Raw genomic sequence first — 15,750 nt, forward strand, 5'->3', positions numbered from 1 at the left:
TAGGGATTTTGAATGTAATGAGTATTTATAGCCACTGAAAGTTTGGTACAAGGACTGAGTTATGTAGAATACCGCGGTCAATTTACAGTGAGAGAAAAATTACATTGATTAATGGTAGACTTATACAGCTGATTAATAAAATGACCATCAATGAGATGTACACCCATACAATTTGAATTTTCAAAAGTTGTTTAATCAATTTACTTCTGTAAAGCCGGTCCCAACTCCCAGTAGCCCTGTAGGCAAGAACTACTCTGTCCTGCAAGACCTAGGTGGGGTTCCTACCTCCATCGTTACAGACTCAGAGACTCAGAGGGGCAGTTCTAGCCTTTCCTGTGGGGCTGCTACTTGTTGGAATCCACACAATAGCACTGAAGTTGTTTGTTTTTAGTAGAGTATGTATTTGTATGAGCTGATTGTTACATCTTTCCTTCACAAAATAGCTGGTGGGTTCAAATCACCATCCTTTCAGTAAGCAGCCAACTGTTTTAACCATGATGCCACAAGGGTGTCTCATGTTTGAAAAACGACACCTCCCCCCAAGAGTAGCTGATAAAGCTGCTTCTGTATAAAACACCTCACAGGCTTTGCTTCCTCAGTGTGGAGGGATAGAACGATGGTTTCATAGAATGCACAGTTAATTAGCCCAACATGCGTTGTGCTTCTATTTTGTCTATTATTTAATTTCAGTGTGTCCCAGGTCTTAAACACTTTCAAGTAGTCACCTGAGACAGAATATTTGGCTTCTATTTTCTTGGAACAACAAGGAAAGAATCAGGAATAAGAGAAGAAATGTGTAACTAGTTGCTTTTATGAAAAATGGCCTCTTTTGCCATGAGGCCAGAACTGGACTGTGCCCAGCTAACATTACTGAACCTTGGGGCAAAGTGCTACAGAAGAATCTGATCAAGACAATGACAGAGGTGAGTAGTCAAACGGTGGCTGTATTACCTGCAGGGTCAAACATATTTGCACTATGGTCATCGAGGCTAGTTCAATGACCAATAGTTTCAGTATCATTTGGGAACTGGTTAGAAATAAAAAAATCTCTGGTCCCGCCCACACATACTGAATCATAACCCTCATTTGAAAGAGATCTAAGCCATTTTAAGCAGGCATAAGCCTAAAGAAACTGCTCTAGACGATTCCCGGTGCAAATAAACACAGCAAACGCTCTGCTATACCGCAAAGTCAGTACATCTGTTTATTTAAACAGATTCTTTAAGCAACGCTTAAAGAATCTGCCAATCTTAGCAGCTAAAAATCCCGACCACATAAATACGTATTTCAGTGAGGAATCTGGTAACTAGTAACCCATTAGTCAAAGAAACATAAAGCCTGGTGTAGCACACCTCACAAATTCTACATAAAAATTTTAAGTCTATAAGATAGAACTACAAATTTTTAATCAAATTATTATAATTATTTGCTTGACCCTATAAAAATGCATGTGTTTGGATAAGGAAAGTAATTGAGTCTCCTTTGTGGGTACCAGAATCACCTGGTGAGTTTTTTGAAGGTATATGCCAATACATAACTCAGATTCTTCCTTAAAGAAGCAAGCAGACATGGCAATACCTTCTGTTCCATAGACCTTTGGAAATAACGCCTCCAGCCCAGCCCTGAGATGCTGTGCAATGATGACAATATACACCCAGCGTGGGTACCATTCAGCTCTGCTTGCTTCACGTTGGTTTAAAAACCTTCATGCCTAAGGCCCACCCTTAAAGATTTGGATTTAATTGTTTGCGGCTTGGTGTTGGGGGAAATCTCTGATAGAGTACTGATTATAGGGCTTGCCTGCTAACCACCATCCAGTCCGGAGGAGAGAGATGTGGTAAACTGCTTCCGTCATGACGACACAACCTTGGAATACCCACGACACAGTCCTGCTCTGTCCGAAATGGCCGATCAGGGTCAGAATTGACTGGACGGTGAACACCCCTCTCAATGGAGTACCACCAATAAACACCAAAGTAGGGTTTCCGAGACTAGAGGACAGTGGGTTCAGAATTACTGTTTGAGTCATTAAGGTAATAGGGGATTCTGGCCAGTTTGAACAGTGTCCTCCAGCTGCAGTCATCCGAGGCTTTCATGCAGGATATGGCAAACTAGCAATTTACAGATATCTGGGCACTGAAAACCCTTTAAAAGGTTTTTTTTCCCCCCCCACTGTCCTTAAAAATGATCATTTTATAATTTAACTTCATTTGAACAGTTTTTAAGTAAGTGCAGTTATCAGAGAACTAGTTTTTCCCAAGCCACCTAATTCAAACTAAGTAAAGGTCACAGCCAGGCTTTTAAAAACAAGCGTTATTGCTCTTGTTAAGAGAGATCCCGCCATTAACAATGATGTTTTTAAAGCTCCCATCATCTAATACCTTTAAGACTTCATTTCAATATTTATTATCGGTCAAAACTGGTATTCCATTAAATGATTTCAAATTTGCAGCTAGCAAATGTTTGTTGTTGTTTTTTTTTTAACTCGGAATGTCTTAACTAATCCGTAACTTTGGGAAGGTATATTTCTTCTTTACTTGGCAGCCTTGTGTATAAATATCCCATTCTAAAAACTATTTGAAGTTAAAAAAAACCACATTGTGTAGGGAGGATGTTCATACAGAAAGAATATAATCTTACTTAAAATATCGCACTCATTCCTAATGAAGTAGCAGGGGCAGCTTGAGTATGTCTCCTTGTATGTGTGTTGGGGGGTAATTTAATTAATCTAGCCCTGCCAAGTACGTGAGCATGAGCATTCTGTAAATCTGGGCTTTAGTGTGTATTTCTGCAAAGAAAAGGTGTGTCTTTGCCTTACTTAATTGAATTGTGTGTGTGCGCGCACACACACACACACACACACACACCTCTGGTTGTCAAATGATAGAGATAAGAGGTGTATTGAAGTATAGAGTTCAGGTTTTGTTTTTTTTTTGTTTTAAAACATTTTATTAGGGGCTCATACAACTCATCACAATACATGCATATACATACATCAATTGTATAAGGCACATCTGTACATTCTTTGCCCTAATTATTTTCTTTCTTTTTTTTTCTTTTCTTTTTTTTACATTTTATTAGGGGTAGAATACAAGTTTTAAAAAAAAGTAACAGTAAATGTGTTTTAGAACACGCTGCACTTATCAATCAAAGGCATTGTATATTATTGTGACTGATAAAACTTTTGCAGAAGTTGATTATCATTTAAACAGCGCTGGTCACTAAACCTTTGCAAGGTTTAATTGCTCTTTAGGGGCAGAGGGTAGAGAAATTATATGAATGATACCAGATCTCAACAATTAAGTCATGAGAAAGATAGGGAAAGTTGAGCAAATTCTCTGCGGGAAAGAAAAGGTTCCATGTAACCCAAGTGAAGTTTGTAAAATTATACGGTGGATTGATAAAATGTATCCAAGCAAACTCTTTATGCTTCCAGACCAGAGAAGTGAGTAGATATGATCTGAAAATTAGAAAGTTGGGAACAAGGGAGAAAAGGAGAAAGGCGAAAACTCTTTTGCACAAAGGATAATAAGCATATGGAATAAATTACTATAAAGGGCCCCTGAAGCAAGGCGCATCATTGAATACAGGAGGGAATGAAATGAATTTCTAAATGAAAAGGGAAGATAGAGAAGAACGGGAAGAAAATAGGCTAATGGAAATAAGGGAAACTTTAAAAAGCAGGTGCGATGCGCAGAGAAACCTTTCATTGGGGCCCCTTCCCTTCTCTCCGAGAGTGCTGTTAAATGGCTTTTGGCATAGCTTGTAATCTAAAATAATGTCGGAGCGGTGCTCCTTGCTGTCACGTTTAACCGAATGGTACATGGCACTTAACATTCTCCTCTCCTCCGGGATGTCTAAATACAGATCCACGGATCACAATTCCACTCCGCAAATAGGTGCTTTGGGAAAGCTGCCCACCTTTGTGATCACAGAAGTTCAACTTTTCTAGGAACGCTGCATATTCAAGGATTTCTTTTCTCCCCGTGTTCCGTGGCTTTCAAAAATAAATCAAGTATTGCCCATAAGCACCTATAATCTAGTGCACGCCTTAATAATAGATGAGATGATTTTCAATAGCACACGCAGAAAATGGGAAGGCATATTAACCATTTGTAAACTATTCATAATGGGCCTGATTGTCTCTCCTTGAGCACATTGTCTTCTGTTATATTTGTAAAGAGCCCCTGCCTTCTTAGCTGGAAGCAAGAATCTTTATTTAGCAAAGTGCACCGGGGCTATATTCAGGATTTCAAATGCTGGAGGATTTTAAACATTAATATCTAAGGTATTGCTAGCTAATTATTTAGCAGTTACTTCAGTGGCTTAGAAGGGAAATAGGTTACCTTCTAGAGGGGGGTGGGAGGGCCTCTGCTTTCAAGTCCTGCTGACTAAAGTAGTATTACTAGTTGTACAGTATGTGTTACTGCCAACTCTCTCCCCAAAGATGAAGAAGACACAGAGAGCTCTTTGTATAAAATATAAAGTGGCTAATAAAAGTACAGCCACTGAGTGCTAAAGAAAGACCTTTGCAGTTCAAATGGAAAAGAAAAAGAAGTTTTCTTTTTTTTTAAAATCCTTTTATTAGGGGCTCATTCAACTCTTATCGCAATCCATACATACATCAATTGTGTAAAGCACATTTATACATCTGTTGCGCTCATCATTCTCAAAACATGTGCTCTCCATTTAATCCCCTGGCATCAGGTCCTCATTTTTGCCCTTCCCTCCCCGCCGGCCCCTCCCTCATGAACCCTTGATAATTTATAAATTATTAGAGTTTTCTTTCACTTAGGTTTCACTCTGCATGTTAGACATTCCCTTGCGTAGATCGAGTCCTTCCTTTCCACGTACCTGGACAAGTCTCTCCTGTATCAGGCACTAAATGTCAACAGAAAGTCCCAAATCACACTCATCAGGGCAATGATCATAAGGGGCTAGACAGAAAAGTTTGTCGATGTTGAAAATCACAGTGCTTAGTGCCTTGCTTTGAGATTTGGCAAGGATCACCTGGTCTCTTCAGACCAGACTCATCATTCAGACTCACAGTCACCCCATATGTGGTTGACTCGAACTCGGCTCCACCCGGCTCTCAGTGACTAATTTTTTTGGAAGGAGATGGCCACCTCTGGGTTGACTCAAATGTCTATCCTCTCTGTTCACAGTCTAACTCTTTAAACCATGGACGCCTCATAGTGGGAAAGAAATCCAGCACCAATTACAGGCTGCCAGGATTCCTCAACCCTGAGCAAATAGAGTCTACAGTGCCATAATGAGCACAGCTGGAGAGATAGAAATAGACCAAAGGGGAGAAGAGGTTGCATCCGATAGTTTCCTATGTTTGGACACAGCTTCTCTACGTTGTTACAGAGTGTGTGGAAACACACAAAAAGTTGTCGTAGTTTTAAGCAGACAGCTAATCTATCCAGGGCCCCCAACACTTCCGACTCACTGCCACCGAGTGGATTCCCACACACAGTGGCACTAAAGGACAGGCCCACACCACCCTTGTGGGTTTCTTTGTGGAAATAGAATCATCTTTCTTCTGCAAGGCAGCTAGTGGTTTCAAACTGCTTACCTCGGAGTTAGGGACCCAACAAATAACCTCTATGCCACCAGGCTCCAGGGCAGAAATGACAAAAATCACAGAGCTGCTGTCACAGCCCCATCACTGCCCTAGTCTCCCTGCAATTGAGACCAGCCAGTGACAGGGTTTGCTAAGCAATCACAGCATTCTCTCCCCCTGAGTTAGCAATCTTCCTTAAAGCTGTCCTCCCAGGAGATCTTCCCAATCTATTGGGTTTGGCATAAGAAGTGAAACCTAGTTAGCAATCGCTGCACAGATCCGTGCAGGAGTGTAAATTCGGGAGGAGTCTGGAGACAACTGTGGACGGAGTGGATCAAGGAAGCTCTGAGCCGTAGGACAAGCCTGGGCAAACAGTGCCTTCGCTTTCTCATCCATTTCAAAATGAATAGCATGAACCATAATGAATATTATGAAAGGGGAAACATTTACATCGAATGGCACTGAGAGTTAATGAAGGCATATTTATTTTGTTGAGATGCGCTCTGTTTTTTGGCTGTTTATCATTTAGGAGATGGAAGACATTTCTGGTTCTCTCTCTGAGTAGGTTCAGTAGCTGGAGAAGCAAATTGCCGCCCAACTAAGAGCGTTTGGGTGGGCAACACTTTGAGACATTTTACTTTGCGGGCCTATTGTGTGCTACAGAAGCACCGAGACAACGAAACCGTGGGGAAACCTTTGCTGGGTATTTAAATTTTAGGGGCACAGGATTTACAGTGTATAGTTAAGCAACACACACTAGTGTTTTGTGGATGCTGAGATTAATTTTCAATATGCAGTCTCCCTTGGGATATTTATATTCTTCCAATCAGCATGAAACTGTCCATCAAAAATAACATTATAATTTTTTTTAACTTGGCACTGCAAATGTTTCAGGGCTTTCTTTAAAGAGCTCTAGACAGATTAGCAATCTTCCCATAAAAATGACCTCTGTCATTTCCCCCCAGTGCTGGCTAGTTATTTCAATGCAGCTGAATTCTGAGGAGGAGACGGGGGTTCCCTTCTCTGCCTCCCTCTCCCTTTTAGTTAATTTTAGAACCATTTGTTTAAGACACAGAGTTTATGGCTATTTCGAGAAACCACTGCTATGTTGACGGCAGCGCGGCACTGCGATTTGAAGTTTATTTCTAATGAGGCAAGAGCCAAATAAAAATAGTTTCCAAAAGGGAAAAATACCTTTTCTTCTCTCCCCATCCCACCCTGCCCCCCCAATGACTTCCCTCATTTTTTGAACCCTGCTAAGCATTTTTAATAGATACGCGCCCTTAGCTCATTTTTTTTGCATGCTAACAATTTAATCTGAATACCAATATAGACACAAAATAAACGATCGCTTCCTGCCAGAGGTATCTGCAGAAGAAATCTTGGAGTAAAACATTGTCTCTGCAGCTCATTGTGTCTCTAATTAGAGTGGAAGGAGGCAGAAGCGTGTTGGTGTCGGTCTGTGTTTAGCATGCCCTAGAGCCTCAAACTCCTGCGGGTATCAAAGTGCACTAATTAAATGAGGGGTCCACAATACGGCACTACACATCAGAGTGCGGGGAACAGTCCAGTGTCCTCAGTGCCTTTGAGAATCCGTGGCCCACGCTAATTACCCATTGTTGAATTGACTTCCCATTCTGTGAGGAATGAATGGTTCCACTCGCCCGCCTCCCTCCACCCCTCCCCCTTTCTATTTTACCATCTTTGCTTTGGCCGCCTAATTAATCTTATGGAAATCTCCCGAAGCCAGATTCCAGCAAGGTTGCCCCGATGTTTATAATTTGATTTGTGATGATAAAAGTGAAGGCACCCGGTGATGGAACAGTGTCATTTTCAACACTCTTGAGAATCCAAGAGGCTATCAATCTTTCCCACGTGCACGGCAGACTGATATCCGAGAAAATTAACTTCAATTAATAACAGAAATCCCCAGACACACAGGAAAGTGGAGCTGCTTTGAAAGAGAACCTTCAAAGATGTCTCTGGACTGTCTTTTATATGCAGACCTTTTTTTCTATCTACACATACATATACGAGAGATCCTCAATGGGGAAATATATACAGTGGGTTTCTGCCCCTTTGTATTTTTCCCCCATTTTTAATTTCAGGAAGCTATGGAATCATTCATATATGGTGAGAAAGAATTTAACGAAAGTTCCATAAATTAAATATCAAAGCATTTGTCTTTGAGTTCTAATATTGTGTTCTTTTGTTTTTTGCTTCTTCTTCATCTTTTGATTTTGAACAAGGTAATTGTAAACATCATTTGCAAACTTTTCTGCTGGGTCATAAAGACTTTCTGTGTGGGGTTTACAGCTCACATTAAGGAGAGAGACAGAGAGATGCTTGAACAGGCTTGCATGAAGAGATAATACAGATATGTAGGACCAGGAGGTGGTCAACAAAAACTTTGAACATATTAATAACTGGATTGCGTAAGGAACAAAAGCTTCTTTTCCATAATGTTTTATATAAAATATTACTTGATTCAACCCAATATGCTTACATTCTCTACACTAATATGCTTCAATCATGGATTATACTTACTGCCATCCCACTGATTCTGACTCACGGAGACCCCATAGAACAGGGTGGAACGTACTTGTGGGTTTCTGGGACAGTAACCTTGTACCAGAGGAATTTTGTTACCAGGAGGTGGCTCAAGGTTTCGAGGCTCTTCCTCCTTCAGTTCTTGTCCTGCCACCAAGAAATATTTCCAATGAGTGATAAAGTGCAGACCAGAGTCATAAAAAAGGATTAAGCGGAAAGGTGACTTTGTTGAAGGGAATAGTCTGGGAAACACGTTCAAAGGTTCCTTAGCTATTCTGAAAGGCCTGGTGGAAAGTAGAGTGGGACCTTATATTCAGCTAATGGAGGCCTTCCCATCATTGGCTGGCTTTCTGGCATGTCTTCTACTACAGGCTGGTCCTCTGTGGTTGACCTCCTCTTTCCCTGTATATCCTTGGTTCCCACACCTCAACCCCTCAGACTTCATGCTGTACCCTTGTCTCTAGATCCAAACCCCAAGATTCTACTGAGTCATTTTTTGGAGTCCTGTGGACATCTGTCTTTCTCCACCCAGCTTCATCACTAGCCCCAGTCTTGCCATTGTTGAAGGAATGAGTCTAATCTGCCCTTCATGTTCCCTTGTGCTGGCGAAGTGTGGAGCGGAACAGGCCTACCCTTCTCCTTTTGTTCAGATTCCTCCCGGGATCCTGCCTTCATCATCTCTCCACCCTTGCCTGCCTCGGTCTAGCTAACAGTTTACTTAGCAGCCCAACATGTAACCACTACATTGAAAAGACAAAATACAATTTCAGTTTATTCATTAAATGATTAAACAGTTATCCAATTATCCAATTCTGTGACAACTAATGTAAATTCACTAACCAGAATAATCCAATAACCAAATGTCCAGATCTTCCTGTTCTGTCCCCAAACTCTTGTCCTTCTCTGTCTTCTCTCTCTAGTTATATCTCTACTTACTTTTCTCATTTATTTTTCTTTATCTTAAGCCATTAAAGCACTAGCCTCAAAATATTGAAGGAAGCATAATTCTTACCAATAGCGAACAATGTTTCCCTAATGAAGGACGCAGTAAGTCGGCAAAGCGGCCTCCAGAAGAACAAGCCACCCAGGATTGCAAGTTCCCCTCGGGAGAAGTAATGCTGACAGCCAGTAAGAGGTTATGGAGCTGATTCATCAAGAGAGCAACAAAAATGTCCCCTTTTGAGTTTACAACTAGGTAGGACAGGACATTGTCATCTCTTACTCGTTTTCTAGAAGTTGACTTCTAATTTTTCAGTTGTAAAATTCTGGGACCCTAATCAAATGTAAATTATAAATAAAGCAAAGTTCGGTTTCCAGACTCAGCTGACCCTCCGCCTCACACAGACTTCTTAAATAATTCTCCAGTGTGGTACGATAGAAACAGTTCATCTGTGTTTTCTTTCCAAAGTTTGGGATAATCCTTCTTAACAAAGCAAATGCTCTGATCAGTTTTATAACGAAAGTGGATGATCAAAGTACCCTGCTGCTTCAATGGCCAAGTGCTGGGACGTTGATCTAACATTTACTGCATCGCCAACCCATGTAGCAGGAGAAAGAGACTTGAAAGCAGGCTTGCAGGAGAAAGAGGTGGTTATATGTTTCTATGAAGACTACAGCCAAGAAGATCCTGTGGGCAGTTCCATTCGGTCATGTGGCTTCATGGTTGCTCAGAATCAAGTAGAGAGCATCTCCCAACAGCACTAATCACAAGCAGGAAGTCTTGCAGACACTAAATTGAACCAAAAACCGAAACAAACAAAAATTTGGGCTTTGATTCAGCAACCAGAATAGGTTATAGCTGTAGCATTTCAAATTCTTCATAGAAGAACTGTGCTATGGATTGAATTTTGTCCCAGAAAACCTATATTATAATTCCTGACCTCGAGGCTTGTAGGAGCCCTGGCAGTGTTGTGTTTGCGCGCTGAGCTGTGACCCACATGGTCAGCGGTTCCAAACCACCAGCAGCTTTGCGGGAGAACAACTGGGCTTTCTACACCTATAAAGAGGAAATGCACTGGGTCCCTATGAGTCGGCTTTGACTAGATGGCCATGAGTCTGGTTTTTGGTTTTGGAGGTCTGTTGTATTTTAGACGTACTTTGGACACATTGTCGGGGGAGCTCAATCCCTGGAAAAGGACATCATCGTTGGTAGAAGGACAGATGGGAAATGAAGGCCTGAGACAAGATGGAGTAAAACAATGGGTTCAACCAGAAGAACAATGGTGAGGATGGTGCTGGACCAGGAAGCATTCTGCTTGTCCAAGCTGTTGTGCAAAGGGCCACTGTGAGTCAGGACCCACTCAGTGGCACCTGACAACAAGAGCTCTGTGGGGAGCAGCAGTTCCGCCCTGTCCTCTAGGGTTGCTGTCAGTAAGAATGAACTTGATGCATTGAATTTAGGGCTTAACTTGGGAAGTCTGTGGTAGGGGCCCGGTGACAGAGTGGGTTGTGCTTTGGGCTGTTAAACACAAGGTCCAGCAATTGGAACCTCTCAGCCACTCTCAGGGAGAAAGTTGAGGCTTTTTGCTGCCTTAAAGCTGTACAGACTCAGGTAAGCAGCAGCTCTACCCTGTCCTATAGGGTCTCTCTGAGTCACTATTGACTCCAAGGAAGTGAAGTTTGTAGTGACAATCCTATTTGAGAAAAGATCGTCTGTGTAATGTTAATGAGTCATGATCAATGTAGGGGTGTCACTCAAGGGCTTAAAAAAACAAGCAGGAGCAATTGTTGTTGCTTTTGTGCTGCCAGGTAGGTTCTCATTGGCACTCATAGAAACTCCTTCCTAGAATAGGGCTCAGCACTGCTTCATCCTGTGACATCCTTGTAACTGCTCTTCTGTTTCAGCATGTTGTGCAGCCACTGTGTCAATCCGTCATGTGGAGGAGCTTCCTCATCTTTGAGCCCCTTCAATTTTACTGGCAAGAGGATGAGGCTTTCTACTTTCATAAAAGGTTATAGTTTTTGAAATTCACAACTCAATGGCAGTGAGTGAGTTTTCAACTTTACCAAAGCATGACCTACAAGTCTGTGATGTCCCTGGGCTGCCATGGAAAAGACATGTCCAGCATGCTCCCTTTAAGGGAGGATGGGAAGATGTTTTCTCATGCACGTTACCTGTTATCAAGAGAGACAGAAGAAAACAAAACACCCGAACTCACTTCCTTGGAGGGGATGCTGACTCATAGTGACCTGTAGGATGATGAGAATTGATCTGTGGGTTCTCCAGACTGTAACTCTTTACGGGGCAGAATGCCTCTTCTTTCTGCACTGGAATGGCTAGTGGGCCCTAGCTGCTGACTTCCTGGTTAGCAGCTCAATGCCAGTCCCTGGAAAAGGCCATTGTTGTGGTAAGAGAAGAAGAGAAAAAGGCAACTAGATGCCAAAACACATAGAAGTTGCCAAGGAACCAGGAAGCAGAACGAGCAGAGCCAAGAATCCTCCACCACCACCCCTCTCTCCCCAACCCCCCGACACCATCAGGGGCAAGCAGAGAAAGCCTTCCTCTCAAGCTAGGCTTTGAATTTAGACATCCAGCTTCCGAAATTGAGAGCAAATCACTTTCTGTTTGTTTATGTTATCCACTCGTGAGATAACCCTTCTAGCAGTACTGGATAAGTAAGCCAGAAATTGGGTGTTGCCCTATCAGAAACCTAAAATGTAGAAGTGATTTTGGAATTGAGTTAAAATATTTCTAAGGAGTCCCGGGGGCACAATGGCCAAAGTGCTCGGATGCTCATCAAATGGTGCATTGTTCAATCCTACCAGTCATTCTGTGGGAGACAGATTTGGCAGTCGGCCTCCACGAAGATTGAGCGATATGTGGCAAACCCCACTCTGCCCTATGGGGCCGCTGTGAGGTGAAATGAACTTGACAGTAGGTGACTTTGGTTTGGTTTGGGGCTCTCCTGGTCAAACTTCAATTGCCATGAAGACACTGCTGATAGAATTACGGACTTCAACGACAAATCTAGGGAGGACTCAAGGAGACAGTCCCAGTTGTCAGAGAATCCACGGCTCCAGTAACTGAAAGTTGCTAGACATGTAGATGCTAACTGTATTTCTGCTGAGGCTTTAAAAGATGAGCACAGATTTGGGAGGCTACCAAGAGGGGAAGGCCAGGGAAGAAAGACAAAGCCATAGCCTAGAGGGTTGACAAGTATTAACGTGAGTGAGGGGGATGAACATAGTGATCTACAAGAAGGAGAAGAGAAATTAAAGGAGAAAGAGGGAAGCTTAAGCTATGGGGGGGGGGGAGGGAGGTGATGAATAGTTTAAATAAGTTTAGTACAAGAATTGATTATCTAAAATGTAAAATGACCACCTAATTCACAATAAAATATAGTTGATTAAAAAAAGAAAATGCTGAGCATGCAATTAGATGATGGAAGAAGGATGGTACCTTGGGTGCAGTGTCAAAGAACTTGTCTGAATTGTGTTCACATGTTTGGTGCTACGCCTGATCCAAGTTGGGATATTCACAGTCTCCTCATAGGCATGCAACAGCTGGACAATGAGTTGGGAAGAGCAAAGAAGAATTGATACCACTGAATTATAGTACTGGAAAAGAATATGAAATGAACTGCCAGAAAAGCAAATAAATCTGTTTTAAGATGTACAACCAGAATGCTCCTTAGAAGGAAGGATGTCGGGGGCAGTGACATCGCCTCACATACTTTGGACATGTGATCAGAAGGGACCAGTTCCTGAAGAAGGCAAGTAGAGGGTCAGTGAAAAAGAGTACTCCCCATGAGATGGATTGACACAGTAGTGGTAACCATGACGTCAAACAGACACCTAATTGTGAGGATGCTGTAGGGCCAGGTGGTGCTTCATTCTGCTGTGCATAGTGTCTGAATGAGTCAGAACTAACTTGATGGCAGCCATCAACAACAGCAGAACTCGCAAGTTTAAAACATGGATATCCGACAGAAGATATTTCTAAGAAAGATCAAAGAGAATGTGCTAGGCTGAGTTAGATTGGGTTCTCTAAAGAAGCGAAGTCATTGATTATTGAATATATATATTTCTAGTTTATAGTGGAGATTTAGATACATTCGATTCTCTACTGAGAAAATCTAGGAGAATGGGATTTTTCAAGGTCAAGGGAGCAGAGATACCATTCAAAGGACCTAGAAGACAGAGCTGAAGCCCAGGTCATAGGGATCTCCATGTAAAATCTAGATAGCATGGTCATTGTCTAGATGGCATCAGAAAAGAGAAAAATTATTTTCAAGGCTTAAGTGCATATATAAATAGTTTTTGCTAGGTTTTAGACATATATATATATATATATATATATATATATATATATATATATGAAAATTTTAAATCAAGATAGTGTCTCATACAGATAAAGAAGTAAATAAGTCCAGTCAGGTTCAATTCTATGGGACAGAGTTTATGTGGAGACATAACCTAACTCACATAGCTACTGGGGCTGAGAAACTGGGAAGCAAGAAGATGAAGCAAGAAGACTATGGCTGGTGGATGCAGAGTTAGATGAATCCAAGGTTGGCAGGTCAGATGGCAGGTTCCGATGGCTCCCAGGGAAGGCAGGCAATATGGCATGCTGTTGGCTCAAACCCAAGGAACCCAGAGGTCGATGAGTCAGATGCAGAATCCAGACAGAAAGAGAAGCAGCTCTCCGGTGTGTACTTATATTTGAATTGTGGTCCCATTCCTTAGGAAACATCATCCGGGTGGTGACCTGAGTATGGGATTGAATTCCACCCGAAAGTTCCCATAACTGCTTGCTGCTCATAACAGATCCCACCATGAAGCTGTTTACTGTATGTTAGTTCACATCATGGGAGAGGTGTTGTTTGGGGCCAGGTTGACTACATAAACAAATCCAGAGACATTCATATGTGTCTAAAAGAGCGCTTATGTCAATCCAAAATCATGCATCTATAAAGCATCCCAGCCCAGTCCAACTCAAGTCCAGAAGTCCAATATTAGTCCATAAGTCGCTCTTCAGTCTCATGCAGCCACATGCAATGATGCAGACTACAGGAAGATCACTGGCCAGTGGGTACAAAGTCATGTGGATCCAGTTCATCCCAGGGTTTTGGCGGCATCAGGGTCAGCCTGCAAAAAGGTAGAAAGAGAAAGAATGACCGGCTTCCAGAGACCCATTTATCTTGGTCATCACACCTCCAAAGGAGGTCCATCAGGCTGTGACCTGATTGACTGAACTCTACCTATATCTTCTTATAGGTGTCATGGCACAAAACCCCTAATTATCACAGGTGTCAACGGCCAAACTTTGAAAATCCTAGTCCAGTCAACTTGACACTACACCTAACCATCAAATAAGGTATACGGTTTCTCCTTGCTGCTGACAATAAAATGGGAGAAGAAATAGAAATGGACTTAAATTTAAAGTTATATATGTATATATTTGGGAAATTCTGGTGAATAAACAAAGGATGAATGTCCTAAAACGTTTACCAAGGATGTGCTACACAATCGTTTGTTAAAGAGATTACCATAAGTCTGTGAGACTGGCGGATCTAACCAACCAACATAACAGAAAATCCGTGAGTTTAGACTGGACCAGACAGAGAAAGAACAAAAGAACACATGTTGCCTGCCTGTGCTGAGACTCTTGGCCCTTTCCTCTTCTTGGTGCAGCTTGGAGATCAGTAGAAGTGTTTTCAAAGGAGTAAAGTCTTCTCCATTTCAAAAGGTGGGTTCACAGTCTCCTGGGCTTCAAATAATGGGTCAGAACTCCTAGGTTAAGCAAGGGGCTACTTTTAAGGTGTGCTGAGTGGTTTAGCAGTGAGGCCCAGTAACCTTTCATGATGTGACCTAACATAATTTGACCAACTCCATGATGGGACCTGCTGTGAGCAGCCAGGCAGTTGTAAGATTAGGATGGAGTGAAACCCCTTACTCAGGTCACAGGCCTTGTGCACCTGAAAGGAGATTTACTCTGGGGTGAGACCTACTTCTAACACAAATAGGTATGTGGCAAGCTTGATTGTGTTTTGCTGGATCTAGAGCCTGCATTTGGTTCATTGAGCTCTGGGTCTTTGGACTGGATCCAATAGCCTGGCATACTGCCTGGTGACCTCAGGGGCCATGGGAAACCTGGCATCTGATGTGTGTCACTTCTCTAGTCACAAGCTTAACCTTCTGACATTGGCTTCACCCACCTCTGACACCTGTTGATCAAAGCTATGCCAGTTAGAAGCCTCCACGTTGATATCTGACCCATAGATGTGAAATCAAACTGCGTTTGTCAGCTTCTAAATTTATATGAGTCATTCTCTTGATATAAATTTCTCTTTTTATGTCTATTCAGTCACTGGTTTTGCTTCTTTAGGGACCCCAGGTGAATACAAGTTCCAAAGGTGAAATGTTATGGATTAAATTATGACTGTTCCTCAATGCCCCCCACAAAAAAATTCCTTATTTCTGTGCTTGTGGTAGTGATAATCCTGTTGAGGAATGGATTGTTTTTGTTATGCAGATGAATCATGATTAGTGTTAGGTATATTTTGAGTCCATCTATTCTGAGATATAAAGGAGATTAAACAAGCAAGCAAGGGACCAGGTATAAAGAAGATCTATGCTAAGAGACATGGAGATGTCCATTGTACTAGGAGGCAGGAGGTGAAGAGGAGACCTTT

This window comes from Tenrec ecaudatus, chromosome 9, assembly GCF_050624435.1.
Source record: "Tenrec ecaudatus isolate mTenEca1 chromosome 9, mTenEca1.hap1, whole genome shotgun sequence".
NCBI classification, from domain to species: Eukaryota; Metazoa; Chordata; class Mammalia; order Afrosoricida; family Tenrecidae; genus Tenrec; species Tenrec ecaudatus.